This window comes from Vidua chalybeata, chromosome Z (assembly GCF_026979565.1).
Source record: "Vidua chalybeata isolate OUT-0048 chromosome Z, bVidCha1 merged haplotype, whole genome shotgun sequence".
In the NCBI taxonomy this organism is placed as follows: domain Eukaryota; kingdom Metazoa; phylum Chordata; class Aves; order Passeriformes; family Viduidae; genus Vidua; species Vidua chalybeata.
The window spans coordinates 38,549,651-38,563,419 of NC_071570.1; positions in this window are offsets into that span (position 1 = coordinate 38,549,651).

A 13,769-nucleotide genomic window follows, 5' to 3' on the forward strand; every position below is an offset into this window, starting at 1 on the left:
ATGACAGGTCACCTACCAAATTATTTTAAAATGTTAGGGACTAGTGAAGGGTAGAAAGTCCATGAAGCAGCTTGTGCTGAAAGTACCAAGAAGTATGTTGCTAACATCTTACACTTGATTTTTTATTCATTCAAAGATAGCCCGAGGCTTAGGAGGAGTGGAATTTTTCATCTATGCTGGTTTCTTAGGGCTGCTTGAATGAGCTCTTTTTAGACTTTGGAGCTTGTTTTTCAAATCCTCACTCTCATACTTGTAAAGCTAGGATGTAAGTAATAAAAGCTATGCTGTGCTCTCACCAGAGAGAGCAGTGTTTATCCTTGTGCTAGTTTTTATAGAAAGAGCTTGAATGTGCATTTGCACTAGTAAGTTTCTGTGATTTTAATTACAAGAAAACTAGTCAATGTAATGGCTCATTTTGGCTCTTCCATGTAGAATCCCATGAGATGAAAATGAGCAGAAAGGCTTAATTAAACAGACACTTTCTCCCTAAGTCAAAACATCAATGTTTTAGAACAAATGGATCTCTGTTACTAAGACCAGAATTGCATTAAGGTTTTTTTGTGTACAACATTTTAAGTCATACCAGAGCTCTAGCTACTGTTCTTCTGGCATTAAAACCAAACAACAAAACAGTCTTACACTTACCCTGAATTTAATTTAGATACGTAATTAATTGTATTTGTATTTTCAGTGAGGTCTAATGCCAAGAAAGTTTGTCACCACTTAGTCCCTGGTTTATGGTCGCAATCAGTCCCTGCAGGTAAAGCAGTTAAGCATATGGAAAGCTTAGCCATATTCAATGGGAGAAGAATAATGCTTATTTGTGCTTTGATCCATTTTTTAAATATTCTTCAGATTCATACTTCTTAGTAGATATCTTGCTTCAAGTTTTAGGTGAACTTGGCACTGACAAATTTCTATTTTACCAGGCAGATTTCCATATTCTGGTCAAATACCACAGAAGAGTGTGGTAACTTTTTCTGTAGGTGTATATCCTCACAAGCAATAAAATACTTAGTTGAGATGCGCAGCATTTTTCCCATTGTTCAAAGCTATGGTTCTGTTTTCTGCCTGTTCCAGTATTACATAGCTGCTGCCCTTCCTCCACAAACATTAAGTTCATCTTGAGGGTAGGCTCAAGTGGTTGACCTATAACAAAGTAAACACACGTAGCTCAATCAGATGAGCTCAACGCATGTTTGTGTGAGGTTGCTTGACAGTCTGGGGTCTGTGAAACAAAATGTGTAGCTGCAGCAGTGCAAGCTGCTCCAGAGCGGAATAGTTTACATGAAGGCAAAGCAGAATTTAGATTCATATCCTCTGGTACAGTGATGTTGCAAGCTTAGCCAGGATCACTCACCTCGCGGAGCTTCATTTCACAGCCCCCAGAGTGGTGAAAACCACACTGTCTGCTCACTTGAGCACTCCTCCCATGCCCATCTTCCTCTTTAGGAATTATCCTGGGCTATTTTCTGCTCTAGCCAGGTTCTCAGCAGCACCAAGGTTAGGCACATAAGAGAAAGAAGACATAAAAGTTCTAGAGGCTGTCCACATCATCATCCCTTACTTCCACAGTAACAGGGAGGACATCTCCCAGAGTCTAGTAGGAAACATTCAAGTGTAGCTTAACTTTTCCCTACAAAGTAACTGACTCAGGAGCAAAAAATATAAAAAACTGTAGAATGGATCCACAAGCCACACTAACAGTTCTGTGGCTAGGCTGGAAATCCCCTGCCCAATCTAGCTTGGCCTGGTGTGCTCTAGTCCCACCTCACACCCATTCCAGCTATACTGCTCATGTACCCCTTCTCAGACATTTCCTTTCTCCCTCTTCCAGAAAAGCCACTCCAGGTCTGGCTTTGCTCATTCCAAGGTGACTGAAACAGAATGGCCATGGTATTTACAGCCATGGCACTGTTCTCCTCACTTGTTTGTCCTCTCCTTTTTCCCTTTCTACCTGTATTCACCTGCAGCATCTGTGCCATATTGCAAAACTCAGCATACATTTTAGTGCTTTTAGCATATGAAAGTTAAAAAAAAAATCCTGCACACACAATGGGGCAGTTTGAAGAGACAAAATTCAAATTGCACCTGCAAGTTAATTAAGAGCTAAATTTTCAAGCACCAGTTTCCCTGCCATGGGTAGGAAACCAAGCACACAAGTCACTGTCTGCTGCAAGGCAGCACCATGTCTGAACACATCAAGCTTCAGATGCAGATAAGAATTTACTCCAAGATGGTTGCAAATGAAAGCGGAAATCTCTCACTACAAAAGTAACTCAAATTTTTATATGACATAAATGATGGCATCAGACTCAAAATTTGTTCACAGTAATTCAACATCCTATATACTAAGTGATGACTGTACCTCTGGTAAACTTGAAAAGGAAAAAGTCAGTAACTTGTATGAAATAATTATTCTCTGCATGCAGAAGACAGCTGTTTTCAGCATCTAGAATCTATACATGTCACTGGTTGTCTGCAGAAGTGTTCCTTCTGTATATGGAGTTGATCAAAATGCAGATGTGAACACTGTTCATATCTAAATGGAGCTTCTTTTTACTTTTCATTTTCTTTTCCTTCAAGAATTTCTCATCACAATGTAAAATTATTATGATATGATTGCTGGTGGTATAATATTTCAAACCCACCAGAAGTTAAGATTTCAGCTCAAAAAAGAATCTAAGCTAATGCGTTTTTGAAACAGAGCTTTTCTGGCAGGAAAACTTGGGTTAAACCAAGGGCTAATGACCACAGCCAATAATCAAGAACTCCAGTTTCTCTAGCACACTTTTCAGGGCTAGCATTCAAGGTCTGCCTGGAACTCCTAAAAGTGAATGAGTTCTCTCTTCAAAACACACAAAACACATTGTTAAGTTAAATACATACAAGTAGACAATATCCTAAATGCAGCTATATTGTCTAGCTCATCTCCTTCCTATGTCTTGGCGTAGTAAGAGAAGCCTGGCCCAGGATGAGAACTCCAGTGTTCATCCTGCACAGGGAACAGAGTCCAGCCTCCTACAGCAGTGGGGCATAGCAGTCTCTCTCGTGCCCTTCAGGTGGTGTTTATTCCTGCTGTCAACAGCAGCAGTGGCATCCTGACAGTGTTACCAAAACTGTTTTGACTTGCTGCAGAAGGAATAAACAAACCCACTGGATTGGGAACTACACCTCTCAACAAAATCCATCCTGCAACTCCTATGGTATTACTAGGCTCCTATCTGCACTCCTCTGTATTTTAGTGGGGGGGGACATGTGTGTAAGCATGTGCATTATTCTGGAGCTTAGGTTCAGACATTCAGTAATTCACATTGTTACTGGAAACATAACTTAAATTTTTAACAGCTTGGAATCAATTGAGAGTTAAAGGTCAGTTTGCATTAGGTTTTCTATTTAATTAGTAAAACTTAAGTGCTCAAAAATATGTCTCATCCAAATGAATGTATTTAATCCAGAAGGTTTATTTCAGAGCAGCGATGCTTTGAAAGGTATAAGCATGATAGTTACTGTCCTATCATAAGGAAAACAAAACCCAAGTGCTGTCCTGAGAGGTTTTCAGGATTTTATCACCTATACATAGGTCAAACATTCTTTTAAAGGAGTTGCCTTAAAAATAGAAAAGCTATTTTAATCAAACTCCTGTATTATCTTGTCTCCTGTGCCCAGCAATAAAACTCTTTTTTCCTTTCTTAGATATTTTTTCTTAAAAGATCCTGATCACAAATAACCTTTGGTTTTTTTAAGTAAAACACAAAAGAACAACTTAGTCCTGCTTCTCTTCAGGTCAGTGGCAAACCTGCCACTCCTTGTAGCACAGAGCATGCACAGGCTCTACCCTGCAAAGCCATTTATTTCACCCCCCAAATGGAGTTCATGGACAAGGGGGGGGCTCTCAGTCCCTCTGAAGATCAGGGCCAAGAGATGCTTTCCAAATGATCCACAATAGAATAACTCGGCATGCAGCAGCCAGCTGACAGACGAGAGTCCTGTGGGAAAGAAGTTCTTGGTTCTGATTTACAGAGTGAAAGGGCAGCAGTATCTCTGGCATCTTTGGGCAGGGACTTTCAGGGATGAAGTAGCAGCTGCCCAGTCTGCATAAATTTATGAACGGGTGAGACAAGCAGGCTACTATCTGCTGCCCCTTTGGAAAATGAAAGGTGTGACCAGATTGCAGAGAGAAAGAGCTCAGGTTCAAACCCTGAAGGGCTGCATAGAGTCTATGCAAAGCAAATTACCTTAAAGGCAAAGGATATACTGAAACCAAATGTAAGCAAAGATATAGAGTAGTATTCAGTAGTGGCTGGTGGAGCCCTGGAAGCATGTGCAAAACAAATTACAGCAATGTTTTTAATGCAGTAAACCTGAATGAGAGGGTTTACAGTTAAAAGTGTCTATAGACAAACAGTTGTCAGGGAAAAGTGCACAGGCAAAATAGCTTTTTGTTAACTCATTACAGTCTAGAGAATATGTCCACTAAGAAGTCTAAAGATACTTTGTGCCAATAGCTATGAGAACCCTTTAATTTTGTTTTGAAGTTTATTTGACTTGCTTTGATATTTATGTTTTACCATGACAACTTTTTTACAAAAACTACTACTTAAATCTCCTAATGGAATAGCTAGGAGATACAACGCTTACTTAACTTGCAAAAATGATCAGATACTGCATACAATTTAAAAACATCTAATCAAAGAATTTACTATTATAGTATAAGGAAGATCCTTCAGCCTGCTCAATTTAGTACAAGATACCCAGACAAGACAAATACACAGTCTAGTGTCTCAAATGGCAGAGCTGCAGGTCCAGGAAACACAGTGCTGATATTTCTGAAAGGGTTAAAGTTAGAGCTATCCCAGGAAAAAACAATTACATTGGGTTTTCAATGGTTTTTCAATGTTTTCATTGGTTTTCTCAAACATTCACTCTTGCCCCTGTGCTTCTCTGGTAAAGATCCTTGAGAAATACAACCTAAGAGAGAAGATGGGCAAGAGTGCGGATTCCCAAGCAATTGCTGGAAGTGTAATCAAGAGTAAGTTTCCAGGTCATCTAGTCCTTTATACAGCACAGAGGAAGAATAAGAATTTTAAAACAAAGCAGCTTATGAGTAACATCTAGTACCACATCAAAACACAAAATTTTCCTGCAAAAAGCATGAAGAGATGTAGAACCAGAAGCCCAGAAGACACACAATAACCTGAAGTGTGACTCCCAAAGGAGAACCTGAAAGGCATCAAGAGGATGAAGGGGCTTAGGTGGGCAAGGCTTGTTAGTCAAGGGGCTTCAAGATTTTCCACATTCAGGTCAGCAAAAAAATTACGTTCCCAACCCAGGGGAAGTCCTAGACAACAGAGAAATAAATGTAACTCACAACAAACAGGAGCCAGCTCCTCTGAACACTGTCCCAGGCTTTTTGTGTTGTCAGTCTAAACTGAGTCATTAGAGACAACAATTTTCTACATTTCAGGGATTTAATTACAGATTCATTCTCCATGCAGAAGTCTAGGATTAGGTGTCTTCCCAAGTAAAATACCAGGAATACAGCCGCTTACCATGTTTCACACTAGGGTTTAATATTATCATTAATGACCACAGATGACAGTAAAAACTAGCCTATTAACCAAACTTTCAGATAATTTCCAGGAACTAATCAGCCATTTCAGACAGATCATTATCTTTGCAGTCACTCTCCCTCTTCACAGATTGCAAGTCACAGAAAAACTCTTGCACGGAGGACTGCTCAAATTGTGTGTGCCAAGTTAACTCTAAATTTTTCAGGAAAACAGCTGAAATGGCTGTGATGAAGCCAAGGGGGTGAACTACTCCCATGTGTTTCTCATTTCCTAGTCAGTACAATCTGCAGTAGAAACACAGAGAGCAGACAGAAAAATGCAGAGTTTCTTTCAGCTTTAGTGCTTGTACAGGCAGTTATTGGGAGTGCAGCAGAAAGATGAAGGCATTTCCCTTCCCTTTGCCTGTCAGACAGGTGATGACATCCCAAAGAACCTTACCTGGGAGATTGCACACTCATAACACCACTATTAGCTTTTTTCTTTTCAGGTGTCATCAGCTTTGCAATAGTTTGTTAAATTTGGTGATCATTAAATACTTTCTGCTATGCTCAGGGCCTTTGCCCTTCCCTTTTCCCATGCACCTGAACTGCCTTTCCCCTGGAGCCAGGGAACAAGCCAAGATCCACGTTTCTCCTTAGGCTATATCTTCTTCTGTGAGAAGTTGCCTGCAAATTTTCTGCCAAGAAGAATTCTGTGGCAGAATTGAGAGCAGAAGAAGCACAACTAAGTCCCTCTAGCCTTTGTACTGTGGGGAACTATGGAGGAAGGAATATCTGTCTGTATGTTGCATATGCGTGTGCAGAATAGGCACAGAGCAAGGGCTGGACAAGAGAAGCATTTATCACAGGGCACTACTCAGAAGCAAAATCTTAGGCCAGAAACACCTTAGAAATCAGGTCAGCAAGTCATTCCCAGTGGTGGAAGTTTTGGGGAGGGAGCGAAGGGCTTTCTGAACCACAGGGCACTGTGAGTCAAGTGTGTGTGTTTCTATAGGGATGCAAGTGTTTATAGCAGCCAGCCCAGATGCAGAACCAATGCTGTGTGTGAAAAACAAGCCTCTTAGGACTATGCCAACGTATATCCAAACATGGGAAAACAGGTCCTCTCTACCCTACTTTCATCCAAGCCTGCTTAAGCAGAGATGCCTCCTTCATGAGACTGGTCACTTCTGGTTTCTTCTAACACCAGTGATGACACACAAAGCTGGTGCTCATCCCTTAGGTAGGCCAGATTACCTCTGGAGAGGCTGTACCCCTCATGAAATACTGGAAAGGCATCTGGCAAACTGGTTTCTCACTTGGGCACCCAAGCTGCCAGATAAAAATTAGGCAGAGGGTGGTTAACTCACAATACCTCTCCTAACATGATTTGGTGGGAATTTCCCAAAATAAAGCAACATCAAAGGGTAAGAGGGTTCAAGATGATCAGTGTTATGTATCTGTGTGTATTTACCCTAATTCCATTCCTTGGGTTCCTCTCTCCCCTCACAAATAAAACAAAAAAAAAAAACAAATAAGCAAACAAAAAAAACCAAAACAAACAAAAAAAAACCAACCCAGAGAAAACTCATTAAGATCTACAGCCACCATGGTACAAAGCGGGGAATGTGCTAAGGACTACTGGAATTTCCATAAAGGGAACAGAGATGAAATTATGTGTTAAGGAGATTCAGTACCAAACAGTTATTTGAGTTTGGGGCTTCTTTTTCTTTCCTTTTTGTTTCGGAGGAACATGTAAATGTCATGGATTTGGCTTTTCTTTTTATTTGAAAGGTGGGGAGAGGACGACAGTGGGGGTGTTAGGTTTTTGTTTAAATTAGTGCTTTGTGTTGTATTGCCAGCACAGAGGTAAGTGCTGGAGCTGTGAACAGAGAGGACTAGTGCCTGGTGCCTGCACCTTCCATTCCCATGATCCAGGGAGCAGGTGTCCCAAGCAACACCCCTGCTGGTGAAACAGGGATTTTTGGAGTTAAGTTAACAAAATGAATTAAGCATTTATAATTTAGCTTGTAGAGGTATGTATTGAATTTTAACCTTTTACTTAAGAAACCTCTGCCTGGTACAAAGGGCATAGGAAAATGCAAATTTCTGAAGCTTCCTGCATAAAGAACAATACCAGAAGAGGCAAAGAACCCAGATAAAGAAGCTCCTCTGTCTCCAAGCCTATCAAGACTGACAGATGTACTCAGATGAGCACCAAAGGACCAATAGCACACCACAGAGAGGAAAAGTTCAGAAGTTCAGCCATGAGGAAGACCACAATCTTCAGCCTCAGGACCACCGAGAGACCCCCGTGCGACCACCACAGCAAACCACGCGTGCCCAGAAGGGCGTGGACTTATTTAGCATGAGAGGAGAGGATGGGCAGAGCCAGGGGTTGAATATGCATGATGAGTTGTGCAATGTATTGCATATGGAACATCTTTGGGAATAAAGGTGTGGGTCAGACCGAGGCTCGGGGCACAAGTTTTGGAGAGCTATCTCACTTGTGCCGGGTGCTGACACACATACCCACTTCATAACTACCCCAGGTTGTGGAGTCTATTTATTTATTCCGCGTATCGCTTCACTGGCACCCAGGCACAAGCTCTTCATCTTCTCTGATGAAGGCATCATTGAAGACTAAAGACTGGCAGAGGAGGGGACAGCAGGTTTTAAGCACAGACAAGAATCCATAAAGTGAGAGGTAAGAAGCAGAGGATGGAAGGGTCACTTAGAGTGGGTGGCATGGGCTGCTGGCAGCACATGGACAGAGTGAAAGAGGAAAAGTTGCAGTATGGGAAAGAGAGAGCTGCTGTGGCCATCCTGAAACAGTCAAGTGTCAAGGAGCAATGAAAGAGCAAAGCATCACTGAAATTTTGACAAGATACTGGGACCAGAATTGGACTCATGTCCTGGGTTGTTAAGAAGAGAAGGCTCCTTGATTTCAGGAACAGATGGTTTGGTACCCTGGGATTGTTTCTAAATTAAGGATTCTGTTGATGTTCTGGGGTAAACAGGCTTGATGTCAAAAGCTACCTTGATCAAATCTTCCCCAGATTTTCCTCATATGTTGCAGTATTCTGACACATGACCCCCATTCCTACAGCAAAACATGACTGAGGTTTTTTCCCTGAACAAACAAAGCAAGTGTTCACTTCCACTTTAAAAATTCAAGTTTGGCTTTGAAAATTCCAAGAAAATAAATTAATGGATCTGAACAAACAGCCTTTAACAGCCCCCACCATAATATCACATGTTCTCCCTGAGGAGACCTGCCAGTTTTTCCCCAGCTCCTTTCTAAAGATCCTAGAAGAAAAACGCAAAGGGAAACATAATTAAGGAAAGCTGTGGGGAAATTACCCTTTTACCAATTCCAGAAAAATTAATTCCTTGGGATCTGACTTAATAATTATATAATCTTTATTCCTGCACAAGAGTGAACTTATTCTTATAAAAATAAAAGATTTATCTTTGTTTCCATTTCTCATTTCAATTCCCCCAAGCAAACTATAAGTTCTGAAAAGTCTGATACAGTCTTTCAGAGAGTACAGATACTTTGTGGAAAGAGTGATGTTGGGAGAGGATCTGAAAACAGGCAAGCGGGAAGCAAGGGTTTGATTTGACCAAAGGCAATAATAATTTTTGCACAGGAAATAGTTTGTGCACTAACTGGAGCAATCCCTCATCCAGCAGCACCACACTAAGCAACCGGCACCACTGGAAGCAACCGGTCACTCAGGAAATTGTGACAATGAAGTACTGCTGGAGTAAGAGGAGCAGACAGAGTTCCCAATATTTATTTTCTATTAACTTTTATGGGAGAAGATACTTCGAAAACTTTGAGGGAAATTTACCAACAGTTATCCAAAAAGCCTTGTAGCATCCTACCATCCCAAGATAGACAATATAATTTTGGGTTTTGTTGCAAATTTTAACTTTTCTGTCAGTTTTTTTGGACCAATCATATCTTTCTGGTAAAAATGGCTAATCATACTTGGGATTCTTTCATACCTTCCCTCGTTTTCCACCATCATCTACCTTCCATCATTACTCACCTCTACATTTCTCAATTTCAGTTTGCTGATTAGTATTGTCTATTCTTTTCACTTCCCCTGCACAAAAGCAGTGAAAATATGCTCATGCTGAGACATACAAAGATTCAAGAAACAATTCTACAAGAAGCTTCTACGTATCTAAGTATGCTAGCCATCCATGGCTCAAAGTAAATGTTTCACTTCAATGCTGAACTGAGATCCTAAACCTAATCTTCAGGTTAACTTCTTTGAAGCTCATATACATTATTGCACTTCTGAGTCTTATTAACTGTGGGGAGCTCAGAGGTGTAGGCAAGATCATGTAGGTACAGTTCCCCCACACTTTTCCTTGCTATGGGAGAGAGAGGTCTATGCACAATTCATGCAGAGATTTCATGAAAAACAAGGCAAGAATGCTCTTGCCAAGTGATTGTAAAAGTAGCCTGGTATAAATAAAACATGCCAGTTTGCATTTTCATCCCAGACTATAGTCCCAAGTTTTAAGAACTTTTTTTGCTAGCTGCTGAAGATTTTCATATGGATAAGTTCACAGCTTCAAAAATCATTGTTATGTTTATTTTGCCTGTGAGCTATTTTCTCTGAATTTGTAACAAGACATAAAGTTTCTGTTCTGTTAAAGTGTAATCATAAATGTATCTTTCTGAACACAGAGACCAAATAAATGCTTCTAGTTTCAGTAGTAGTGAAGCTTTCCCAATATGAGTCAGTATGTTGAAGCAATACAAGCTCGTAGCCAGCATACAATATAACCAATTTATTAAAAAAAATAAAACAAACACTGCCATAACTCCACAGTTGCAAGACGAAGAAAAAGTATCAGTTAATTGTCACTACATGATGATTTATATAAGGAAGGAGCTGGAGATTTATAGCCCAGTTGTTCTCATAACCAACCCTAGTGACAATGTCTCTCTGCTCATCCTAACAGAAACATCTGCCTAACCACCAGAGCTAGGGATAACCACTGCTATCTGACATTCCAGTGGTTTACAAGGACAGCACACTTACAGCTGCAAATCTGCTACAAGCAAACAGCTAAATACTCTGCTGAATGCATCACAGTCATTCAGATTACTCAGATGTTTCCTCCTATCCTTAGTAACAGGCTAACATGGATCTTGATCCAAAAGGATCAAGCTTCTGCTCCTTATCTCATAAAATTTGATGGGGTTTAGTGTATGGGTTTTCAAGGCACTTTTTTTTAACAGCTTTTCCTGCCAGAACTTACAAGCTAATGAATACTTCTAAAAGACCTTCCTTGTGCCTTGTGCCAACACCTGACAGCAGAACTCAAATTCAGAAATACAGAAAAAGCCCTTGGGATAGAGAATCCAAACAGTAAAGCTCACCACTTCTGCAAAGTGTCACTACTGGTTCCAGTTCTCCCTCTGCATGGCTTACTCCTCTTGGCTGCTTTCAGCACAGATTAGTAACCTTCAACCCTGACAAATATGTTGCCCTCATGCTTTTATGATCTCATAATCTCTCAGAACGTGCCACATTCTGAGATTAAATACACCAGATTCCCAGTGGCAGCATAATAGAGATGCAGCTGTGATTAATGCCAATTAAAACAGTACCAGCATGTGACAGCTGTTACAATTACTGTTAATTAGCAAGTTTTAAACTCTCTCTTATCAGGCTCCACTTCAAAGCATGCGACTACAATAGGTCATGAGTACGTGATTCCTTAGTCCTTTGAATGACTTTCTGCTAGAGAACTACTAGCAGGCTTTACCAGAAACGCTTTGCATGATCTATTGGCATTTCCTTGGAAAATGGCTTGTAAAGAATAAAGGAACTTCAGCTATGGGGTGAATTTGGGCACAGATGAACTCTTAAACACCATTTGCTTACAGCGTTCCCCACAGCATGTTAAATTTCACTGATAAATATACAAGTTAAACAATCCAAGTAGGTGTCTACAATAAAGTTGTGTAAATACCAATCAAAAGAGAAGAGAAGGTTGCTCTTAAATCCCACTTGCCACATCTCACATCAATTTTAGAAGCATGATATCTTCTCCCACCACAGCAAGTGAGCCCCTGCTCAGGATTCTTTTCTATTGCACTGGGAGGTCTGCCTGAAGCACATGCAGACACGTTGGCTGCACCTATCCCAGGCAAATAAACACTGCAGGGATGCTGCCAGGCCCAACCATTGATGCTATCACCCTGGTAGAACAGTCACTGGCATGCTGGGACCCATGCTGTCCCAGGAAACAGCATCCCACATAGGTGCACAAGTCCAGAGGGGCCAGGAGCCACACCCCGCATCCACCCACTCTGGCAGGAGTGAGTAGGATGTGGTCAAAAGGCAGCAGTTAGCCCCCAGGCTAAAGAACAGACCTTGGCACTGGCTCACAATAATTCTAATAAACACAGCAATTAGGGATAGCTTTAACTATATTGCTTGAGCAGGTTATCTGGGCTCCAGCACAAGGTGGGCACCTCTTAGGCCCCAACAAACCTGCCCTACCCAGGCAGCTGCCACATTTCTGCTACAGTTGTTACCTAAATCAGTGTCTCACCCCTTGTCCACTAGTTAAGTCACAATAATACATGTCCCGCGGGATGCAGGAATGGCAGGTCCAGTGTTGGATGTCAGTGCAGACCAGAACAGCCACCCATGTCCCCAGAACAATTAATTCACTTCAGATTTTAATAATCTTAAATAAAGAAAGGGAATTAATCCTCAAAGCTCTTTCAGTCAATGGCCAAATGCTGCAGGGATCTCTTGCAGGCCTAGGGATGACCAAGGGCATTTGACATCACATAGGAGCAGGCAGCTATGACCCAAAACACAGCGGCTTTCCCAGGCATGCAGCTGCTTGGTGTATATTCCTGGTACTTAGATGACTTCCGAGGGCACTTGCTTCAATAACAGCATGGTCTCCTCTGTTACTAATACCAAAGAAACCACCACTAACTGCCTGAGCAGTCTTACTGTGACTAGGAAATCATGTTTCATATTTCAAAGGTAATTTAAAAATTACAGTATGAAGCGCTTGACATCTTAAGAGATCTATACATCATGTTGACACATATAAACAAAAAATGAGACCATACTGCATATTGTCAAACAGCTTTTTAGCTTGTTTTAAAAGAGGCAACCTTTACAATGTAGAAACGCTTTATTTAGGTCTGAATGGGTCATTTTTCTCTTCCTGTTTTTTTTTTTTCCTGACAGCAGACATTCCTTTTTTTTTCTTCACAAAAAAGAGTTTTATCTCAAGCAGCTCCAAAACTTTAATGATCTCTATAGAATCAATTCTGAAGTTTTTGTAGTTTTTGTTAGCTTTTAATAGAACTATGGAAAGCTGTCAGCAGCTACTTCACTTTCCATCAAGAAAGAGTGCACAGGGCTCTCAGTAACATTTCTTACCAAGAGATTTGGTAAGAAATCTTTCGTAAGTAACATTTCTTGCCAAGAGATTTGGCTGGCAGCACAGGGAGAGGCAGGTACATTGTTTTGTGATTAAGAACTAGCAGGTTTGCTCTCCATTTATTTCAACCATCCTATTAGTACCACTAAGACATCTGCCTAACATTTCCTTTCACTCTGGTTCACGTGAGCTAAATAACACATAAGCTAAAAAATGGGCTTTCAGCATCTTTTAATAGCAAGGAAAAATAAACTCCTGCAGTATTATAGATGGACAATCTCTATCTTGGCTTCATTACCTGTGGTTATTTAAAGAAAATTAGTGGCTTTGCACTGACAAAACCCATGCAAAAGAATAATGTGTTGAGCTCATTTTGTCCAATATGTGCAGTAAAGTTTTAGTTAATGAACTTCCACTTAAAATTCTAGGACTTTGTGTCACCATAAACATGTAACCAAGGCATTCATTTCAGCATGCCGAAGTCCCCAACCTTTAATGGAGGCATCATGTTGTATCTATTCCTCTGCTCTGCTCAGGGTGGGAGCCAGGAAAAGCTTTTTGTGCACACAGCACTCGGTGCATGCTGTACTTCCATCCATCGCCCATCTCACAACTACACGTAAATAATTTTGTGACAGAGGTAGCCTGAACAGTACCGCTGAGCGAAACCCAGCACTGCTTCTTGTAACGCCTTCTCCTGTCCCTATCTGGTGTGCACACATATATAAACAGATGCATTTATCAGATGCCTGTATCTTTATTGTACAGATACCAT